General features: G+C 36.7%; 1 pseudogene; it reads right to left on the minus strand.

Annotated features, from left to right (window-relative positions):
- Nucleotides 1-5,769: 5,769 nt before the first annotated feature.
- On the minus strand, nucleotides 5,770-9,485 carry LOC132015497 (olfactory receptor 2A5-like; annotated as a pseudogene).
- Between the last annotated feature and the right edge of the window lie 759 nt (nucleotides 9,486-10,244).

Below are 10,244 nucleotides of genomic sequence, written 5' to 3' on the forward strand. Positions count from 1 at the left end.
AAATTTACCATTTATCCAGACAATGGAATAGCATTCTGCATTAAAAAGACATTAACTATCAACCAAGGACAAAACATAAAGGAAACTTACTTACTTACTTTCTTACTACTGAAAGAAGCCAATCTGAAAAAACATACATACTATATGATTTCAACTCTATGATACTCTGAAAAGCCAAAACTATGGAAGCAGTTATAAGATCATTGGTTGCCAGGGACTAGCAGAGAGAGAGAGAGAGAGAGAGAGAGGAAGGGGAGGGGGTAGAGTACATATGATTTTTAGGGCAGTAAACTTTTCTGTATGATACTATACTGGTGGATACACATAATTATACACTTGTCTAAATACACAGACTGTACACTATGAGTGAACCCTAAGGTAAACAATGCATTCCAGGTGATAATGATGTGCCAGTGTAGGTTTATCAAAGATAATAAGTGTACCACTCTGGTGGGAGATGTTTATACATCTGTGGAGGACAGAAGTATATAAGTTATCACTATACCTTCCACTCAGTTTTGGAGAGAATATAAAATTGCTCTAAGAATAAAGTGCTTGGATAAATGTGCAAAAGATATGAAGAAACACCTTAGGTGTTAGGAAGATATACAGATGGCAAGGAAGAGCCTGTAAAAATACTCAGTAGCATATATCATCAGAGAGTTTCATATTAAAACAAGAATGAGATACCACTTACTGCACATCTATTAGAATGACAATAGTCCCAAACCCTGACAATACCAAATGCTAGCAAGGATGTGGAGCAATAGGAACTTTCATTCATTGCTGGTGGGATTGCAAAATGGTACACTTTGGAAGATCGTTTGGTGCCTGCTTACAAAACTAAGCATACTCTTACCATTTGATACAGAAAATCATTCTCCTTGGTATTCATCTAAAGGAGCTGAAAACTTATGGCCACAAAAGCCCCGTACATAAATGTTTATAGTGGTTTCACTCATAATTATCAGAACTTAAAAGTTCCAAAGATGTTTTTTGATAAAGGAGATAAACAAGCTGTGGTACATCCATACAGTGAACTATTATATTATTCCAGTCAAAAGAAAGGTCCTATAAAGCCACAGAAGACATGGAGAAACCTTAAAGCATATTGCTTGGTGAAAGAAGCCAATAGGAAATGGCTACATTCTTTATGGCTTCAACTACATGACATTCTGGAAAAGGCAAAACTATGGAGATATTAGAAAGAAGAAAGAGCAATTAAGGAATTTATCTTATTTACAACTGCACCAAAAACAGTGAAATACTTAGGAATAAACCTATCCAAAGAGGTGAAAGATCTGTACTCTGAAAACTGTAAAATACTGATGAAAAAAATTGAAGATGACACACAGAAATAGAAAGACATTCCATGTTCATGGATTGGAAGAACAAATATTGCTAAAATGTCTGAACTACCCAAAGCAATCTATGCATTTAATGCAATCTGTATCAAAATACCACCAGTGTTTTTTACAGAGCTAGAACAAAGGATCCTAAAATATGTTTGGAAACACAAAAGACCCCAAATAGCCAAAGCGACCTTGTGAAAGAAAAGTAAAGCTGATGGCATCACAATTCCAGACTTAAAGCTATATTACAAAGCTGCAGTCATCAAGACAGGGTGGTACTGGAATAAAAAGAGACATACAGATCAATGGAATAGAGCAGAAAACCCATAAAGGAACCCACAGCTGTATGGTCAATTAGTCTTTGACAAAACAGGAAAGAACATCCAAAGGGAAAAAGTCTCTTCAACCAATGATGTTGGGCAAACTGGACAGGAACATGCAAGAGAATGAACTGGACCACTTTCTTATATCATATACAAAAAACAAATTAAAAATGGATTAAGGACCTAAATATGAGACTTCTAGAGAATAGACAGTAACCTCTTTGACATCGTCCATTGCAACTTTCTCCTATATATGTCTCCCAAGGCAACGGAAACAAAAGCAAAAATAAACTGTTAGGACTTCATCAAAATAAAAAGTTTCTGCATAGTGAAGGAAATAGCTAACAACACTAAAAGGCATCATACTGCATGGGAGAAGACATTTGCAAATGACATGTCTGATAAAGGGCTAGTATCCAAAATCTGTAAAGAACTTATCAAACCTAATACCCCAGAAATGAATAATCCAATGAACAAATAGAAGACACAAATAGACATTTTCTAAGGAAGACACACAGATGGCCAACAGACTCATGAAAAGATGCTGATCATCAGGGAAATACAAATCAAAACTACAATGAGATATCACCTCATACCTCTCAGAATGGCTAAAATCAACACAAGGAACAACAGGTGTTGGTGAAGATGAGGAGAAAGGGGAGCTCTCTTTCACTGTTGGGAATGCAAGCTGGTGCAGCCACTCTGGAAAACATTATGGAGCATCCTCAAAAAAACAGAACTAAAAATAGAACTACCCTATGATCCAGCAATTGCACTGCTAGGTATTTACCCGAAGAATAAAAAAAATATTGATGCAAATATTCATACATGATAAAGGGATACATGCACCATGAAGTTTACAGCAGCATTATCTACAATAGAAAATCATAGAAACAACCCAAGTGTCCATCAGTTGATGAATGGATAAAGAATATGTGGTACATGTACACACACATACACACACACACACACACACACGATGGAATATTACTCAGTCACCGAAAGGAATGAAATCTGCCATTTGCAAGGATGTGGATGTAGCTGCCGAGTATTATGCTAAGCAAAATAAGTCAGAAAGAGACAAATACCATATAATTTCACTCATGTGGAGTTTAAGAAACAACACAAATGAGGAAAGGGGAAATAAAGAGAAAGATAGACCAAGAAATAGACTCTTAACTAGAGAACTGTTACCAGAGTGGAGGTGAGCAGGGGAGCGGATGAAATAGGGGATGGGGATGATGGTGCAGTTGTTGGAATGAGAACCCGGTGTGTGGAAGTGTTGAATCACTAAATCCTACACCTGAAACTAACGTTCCAGTGTGTGTTAATGGACTGGAATTTAAATAAAAACTTCAAAAGATCAGTGGTTGCCAAGGGTTTGGTGGGAAGAGAGGGAAAGATGAGTAGGTAGAACACAGCAGACTTGTAGAGCAGTGGAACTATTCCGCGGGATACTGTCACAGTGGATACATGTCATTATACATTGGCAAAACTCATGCCACGTACAACTCTCATGTACAGGAGTGTGAATACTAATGTAAACTGTGGACTTTAGTGAATAAAAATATAGCAATATTGGCCCATCAGTTATAACAAATGTACTATAATATGAAAACAAATATATATATATATATAGTTATATATATTATAACAAATGTACCATAATATTAAAACAAATATATATATGTTATATATATTATAACAAATGTACCATAATATTAAAAATAGGAGAACCTATTAGGGAGGGATGAGGGAGTATACAGAACTTTCTCAATTTAGCACTCGATTTTTGTGTAAACTAAAAACTGCACTAAAATTAAAACCCTTAATTAAAAAAAAGTCATTAATGACTTATCTGACAAACAACTGAACATCAAATTAAAACTGTTATTTAACGGGCGCCTGGGAGGCTCAGTGGGTTAAGGCGCTGCCTTCGGCTCAGGTCATGATCTCAGGGTCCTGCGATCGAGTCCCGCATCCGGCTCTCTGCTCAGCAGGGAGCCTGCTTCTCCCTCTCTCTCTACCTGCCTCACCATCTACTTGTGATCTCTCTCTGTCAAATAAATAAATAAAATCTTTAAAAAAAAAAACAAAAAAAAAAAACTGTTATTCAAGTGAAAGTCCTTAATAAAAAGAATGCTTTCAAAACTAAAGGAAATGCTTAGTTGATGACTATAGAAAAACACATTTTCTACAAAAACATTAGCCTGAGTATCGCTCACTCCCGTTTCATCATTTACTTGGATGCCATTTTAAACAGAATTCAGAGTTTCTTCCTTGTTTATTTCACTGTCTTCATAATTGGTGAGATAGAAGCTTATTACTCTTCAGTATTGTCTTTTTAAAATTATGGTCCTATGAAGCCAGATTGGGCACCTCTCATTATGGTGATGTAATCAACAAAGACAGCTTTTTGTATAGTTATTAACTGAAGCACTTCTTTAACATTTTATTGTGGAAAAATATACGTAAAATTTTAATGGTTTTTAAATGTAGAGTTTGGTGGCATTAAATTATTCACATTGTGTATCATTACCATCATCAGCATCCATCTCCAGAACTCGCTCATCCTAAATGGAAACTCTGTTCCCATTAAATTACTCCCCACTCCTCCCTCCTCCACTCCCTGTAACTACTCTTCTAGTTGTTTCTATAACTGACTATTCTAGGTATCTTTTTTGTTGTTAGCTTGCTAAGCAAATAAAAAAATATTGCTTGACAATATTGTTGAATTCTTTTGAAAACCAATTTGTACTTTCATTCTTTCTTCTATTGAGGGTTTTCTATTCTCTAGTTCATTTACCTCTGCCCTCATCTTTATTTCTTTCCTTCTGCTAATTCAGTATTTGATTTTTCTTCTTTTTCTAGTCCTTTGAGGTATAAAGTAGGGCTGCTGATTTTCACCCTTTGTTCTATTTTAATGTAGGAGTTTTAACTATAAACTACCCTCTTAGTACTTCTTTTGCAATATCCCATTTTGGTCTGTGTGTTTTGTTTTCATCTCTCTCCAGCGAGTTTCTAATTCTGCTCTTGAGTCTCGGTGAATTTTTCCACTTCACTTATTGTGTTCTTCAGCTCCAGAATTTGTTTTGTTCTTTTTTCGGTTTTTAATCCCTTAGTGATATTTTCATTTTGTTCATGTGTCATTGTCCTTGATTTATTGTTTATCTGTGTTCTCTTTTATATCATTTTGCATCTATCTTTAAAATGATTCTATTGGATTCTTTGTCAGGCAATTCCAAAATTTGCATTTCTTTAGTGGTGGTTTCAGGAGATTAATTTTGCTTCTTTGGCCTGTGGTTTCCCAGTTTCTTTGCATATCTTGTGAATTTTAGTTGAAATTTGGAGTTTTGGACAAACAGCTACCTCTCCTAGTCTTTACTGCCTTCATGAAGGGTAAGATCTTGGGCAATCCACCCTGCTAGAGATTCTGGGGGCCTACCTTTAGTGGGTATATAGCTCTACTGTGCTCCAGCATGTATTTTTTCAGTAAAAGAGGTGTTTGCCTGCTTCTACAGTGAGGCCTGTAAACTTTTGCTCCCCCTGGTGTTTGTCTGAGATGCTACAATATCCCTTTTGGCAGGAAGTTGGAGTGTTTGCCTTGTTTCTCAGTAACCCCAACATGGCCCCCAAGCTGCCATTCCCATCAGGGCTCTAAAACACACCAGATGGAAAACAATCCTTCAAGCCATCCACTGAAAGCCAGAATGTGATACCCATGGTCCACTCATTGTCTTCCCTCCAGAGGAATCTTTTGATCATGCTACACTGGGCCAGGGATGGGGAGTGACTAGGTCCAGAAAAATGCCATAGATTTGTCTGATTACTCTACTGTGTCTCTTCTTGGCTTTGTGCTTGCCTGGTGCTGCAGCCTCTTAATTGGTTTTTCACAAGGGCAATTTGATCTATATATTATTATCTCCATGGAGAACAAGGGCCCAGGGATTTCTATTCTGCTACCTGGTAATGTAACCCTGATAATTCTCATCATCAAATCACACCTCTTTTGGGGGAGTTTTCTTGAGTTTTATTGCACTACCAATCACATCACTTAAGGAGAAAGGTTCCCTGAGGTAAAATTCTAACCTCCTTTAGAGTGCCCTCTGAACATTCTTCAGACTGTAAATGAGGGGGTTCCGCAATGGGTTGAGGAGGGTGTAAAACAGGGTAAGGATATTCTGCTCCTCCTCACATTGGCTATTGTCTGGAACTAAATAAGCCATTATGGCTAAGCCAAAGTAGAATCCAACCACACAGAAATGGGAGGAGTAGGTAGAAAAGGCTTTTCTGTGCCTCTCCTTTCTCTTTAGGATGGTCCAGATGATGTGTATGTAGGAGACCAACATCAGGGAAAGGGGCTCAACTAAGATAAACACACCACCAGTAAAGACAAAACCTTCACTGATCCAAGTATCACCACAGGCCAGTTTGAGGACAGATAGGATTTCACAGAAGTGGTCACCTCCTAGGGCCCAGAGAAGGTCAACTTTAGAAAGAGAATTAGATACACTATGGCCAGGGAAAGCCCACATGCCCAGCTAGTGACAAACAGGACCATGCACATTCTCCAGTTCACAATGACAGTGTATTAGAGTGGAAGGCAGATTGCCACAAGCCAGTCGTAGACCATTACACCCAAAATCAGGCACTCTGCTCTAGCAAAAGTCACAAACAAAATTATCTGCATAGTGCATAAGACAAAGAAGAGTATTTTTGTGCATCACTGGGTTTTCCAGCATACTGGGAAAATTGCTGGAAGCACAGCATATGTTGATCATAGCCAAATGAGAAAGGAAGAAATACATGGGGGTATGCAGTCTGAGGTCTAGCCAAATGGGTCCCAAGATCATGCCATTTGCCAGCAGGTTAAAGATCTATAATAGGGAGATGATACAAAAGAGGAGCACTTGAATGTCTTCACTGAGCTGGAATCCCCCTCAGGTGTGAAATAAAAAAGATCTTCCATAAACTTTTCTGAAGTACTGAAGAGGAGGGAACACTTCCTCACTTATTCTATGAGGCCAGTATTATCCTGTTAAAAAGGTCAAAGACTCAAAACAAGAAAACTGCATCTCTATAGAAATAGGTAAAAATTCCCAGTAATCAGAATCTGGATCCAGGAGCATACTAATAACATAATACAGTATAGTCGGGGGGAAGAGAATATTCCTAGAAGGCAGCCTTAGTTCCACATACAAAAATCAATCAGTGTACTATACTACATCATATTTGTACAATGAAGGGAAAAAAAACCCCACATGTTGATCTAATTAATGGAGGAAAAGCTTTGACAAAATTCAATATCCTTTAATGATGAAAAAGGAGAAAATGACTCCAGGATCTAGGAATAAGAAAGGAACCATGAGAAAAACCATAGATGAACCCTCTTCTCCTTTTTGGTCCATTTTCAATCAAAAGTGTTGGGTTTCACATGAAAATTGCAAACTAAGGCCACCCCCTTCTGGGACATCCATGAGACCTGTGCAGAGAATCCAGATGGTCTGTATCAGGGACTTCCAACTCATAGAAACAGTGAGATCCATTGTTGTTGTTTTTGTTTGTTTGTTTAAATAGTGGTAGGATTCACCAGTGAAATCAACTGGTCCAGACTTCCATTGCTGGGAAGTTTTTGTTTTTATTTTTATTTATTTTATTTTATTTTAAAGATTTTATTTATTTATCAGAGTGAGAGAGGGGGAGAGAGCGAGCACAGGCAGATAGAATGGCAGGCAGAGGCAGAGGGAGAAGCAGGCTCCCTGCTGAGCAAGGAGCCCGATGTGGGATTCGAACCCGGGATGCTGGGATCATGACCTGAGCCGAAGGCAGCTGCTTAACCAGCTAAGCCACCCAGGCATCCTGCTGGGAAGTTTTAAATTACTGACTTAAACTCTACTAATTATGGATCTGTTCAGAATTTCTATTTCTTCATGTGGAGCCTTTATATGTTGTGTTTTTAGGAATTTGCCCATTTCATCAGGTTATGCAGTTTTCACGGTACTCTCTTTTTTAAAAGTTTGAGAGAGAGTGAGCATGCACGAGTGGGGGTGGTGGGAGAGAGGGAAAGGGAGAGAGTCTCAGGCAGATTCCCCACTGAGCAAGGAGCCCAATGCAGGACTCAATCTCACAACCGGAGATCAAGACCTGAGCCAAAATCAAGAGTAGGCACCTAACTGACTCATGGTACTCTTATATTACTTTTCATTTATATAAAATCAGTAGTAATCTATCCACAATCATTTCTGATTTTAATAATTTCATTTTTCATTAATCTACCTAAAAATTTTATTGATAATTTCAAAGAACTGAATTCTGATTTCTTTGATTTTCTCTTTTTCCTATTATCTGCTTCATATATCTCAATTTTAAACTTTTATTCTTTCTTCTAGTTTTGTCTTTAGCTTGTTCTCCTTTCTCTAGTTTCCTCAAGATATAATATTAGGGGGGCACCTGGGTGGCTCAGTGGGTTAAGCTTCTGCCTTTGGCTTGGGTCATGATCTCAGGGTCCTGGGATTGAGTCTTGCTCAGCGGGGAGCCTGCTTCTCCCTCTTTCTGTTTGCCTCTCTGCCTACTTGTGATCTCTCTCTGTCTGTCAAATAAACAGATAAAATATTTAAAAAAAGATATAATATTAGGTTATATTAGACTACTTTCTTGTTTTTTAACACACATGTTTATCGCTATAAATTTCCTTTGTAGCATGGCATTCTATGGATCCAATAAATTTTGACTTATTCTGTTTTTGTTTTGAATAGTTTCAAGGTATATTCTAATTTCTATTGTATTTTTTTCTTTGAACAATTGGTTGTTAAAAAACATATTCTCTCATCTCCACATAATTATGATTTTGTTTTTTCTACTATTATTGGTTTCTAGTTTTATTCTATTATGATCAGAAAAGATGCATTGCATAATTTCAATCTTTTTAATTTATTTAAGCTTGTTTTTTCTCTACATATATTTACATATGAACATTCATAAGATTATAATAATTTTTTTCCTAACATCCCAGGGTGTGGGAATCTTATGAAAGAAGATTGAAACAAAGGATTATCTTTTTGCTTGATGGTACAATCCATGTAACCACACAGTACTTATTGTGGGCACTTCTATAATAAGTTTTTTAAATGTATGATTTACCTACTTCTAGAAAAATTAAGTTTTTGGAAAGTTTACTTGACAAAAATAACCTGGACTATTTCTCTTTATAAAATCAGTTTCTAGAAATAAAAAAAGAGAGTCCTAAGCACATTCCCCAAAATTTGTGATCAATACTGCTTTCAAAATCTATGAACATCAGTTTAACACTGTTCAGTTATTATATGAAAGATATGGTATAAATGAGAATTTTTTAAATTACAATGCAATATACTCTGACAATCAAATTTTTTGGTGCTAGAATACCCAGAATTCTACAAATAGCTTTTATGTTTATAAACATAAAAATCATCGTGTCAAATTTCTATGTTCAAAATTTCCTGTTGTTCGTGAATATCTTCTCCCATTATGAATTGAATAAATGAAAACATTGATTCTATTTAAATATCTATCTTAATTTGGGTTTGTCCAGAGACCAATCCAGAGGCAATTATTCATCTAGGATGGTTTTTAGAAGGTAATCCCAGGAAACACAGGTAGAGGTGTGGGAAATGGGGAGAGTCAAGAAAATCCAGTCCCTGAAGGGTAGATGATCATGTAGGCCAAAACTAGAATAACAAAAGCTTGAGCCTATTGGAAAAATCTTGGAGGCAGCATAGAATATGCATCTTGGTGTGAAGCTACCTGTAGGGCAAGGAGGGTGAATTTCCATGAAGACGAACTGATACACTAAGAAGAATCAGTTGTTAATTGAAAGCCTTGGGGTAGAGGCACCAAGCATTAGGGCTGTCTTTCTCAGCCCAGTGGGCTAGAAAAGTGGCTCTGGAGGTCAGGGAAAGTGATCAGGTAAAGCAATCCAAATGCTGGCACTTGGAAGTCAGACCCATGAATGTTGAAGGAGGAAGACAAGGTATTACGGATGGGGCACCCACAGCACCAGGTACAAAATCCATGCAAAACTGTGTGATCAATACTCAGTTCCATAACAGGTTTCTCTGATTTCAGAATCTATGAACATCAATTAACATGATTTGTCTTTCTTATACAAATAAAATGGTATAAATAAGGATTTTTAAAATTATAGTATATCAATATCCCAAATCCGACTGGACATCAGGCAGAAAAATAGGCCTGATTTTCTGGTTTTAATTTGAAGGAGATGAATAATTATGAAAAAACAAATACATATGTTTAATGATTTTTTAAAAAAAATTATAGTAGCATAGATATGTATCCATAGTTAAGTAAAAACACAGTTTTTTAATTTCAAAAGTTGGTTTTAAGTGGACAGAAAAAAGGAAAAAAAAAGTTGGTTTTACATATAGTCAACTTACTAGCCTCAATTATGTGTCTCATACCTGAAGAACTTTATAAAATTTCTGTTTGGATAAATGTATAGGATACCATCTAATTTTGGCTCCTATAATTCATCATAAATGAGAAAAATTATTCTGTGTATTCAGTCCTGTTG

Source organism: Mustela nigripes, chromosome 4, assembly GCF_022355385.1.
Source record: "Mustela nigripes isolate SB6536 chromosome 4, MUSNIG.SB6536, whole genome shotgun sequence".
Classification (NCBI taxonomy): Eukaryota; Metazoa; Chordata; class Mammalia; order Carnivora; family Mustelidae; genus Mustela; species Mustela nigripes.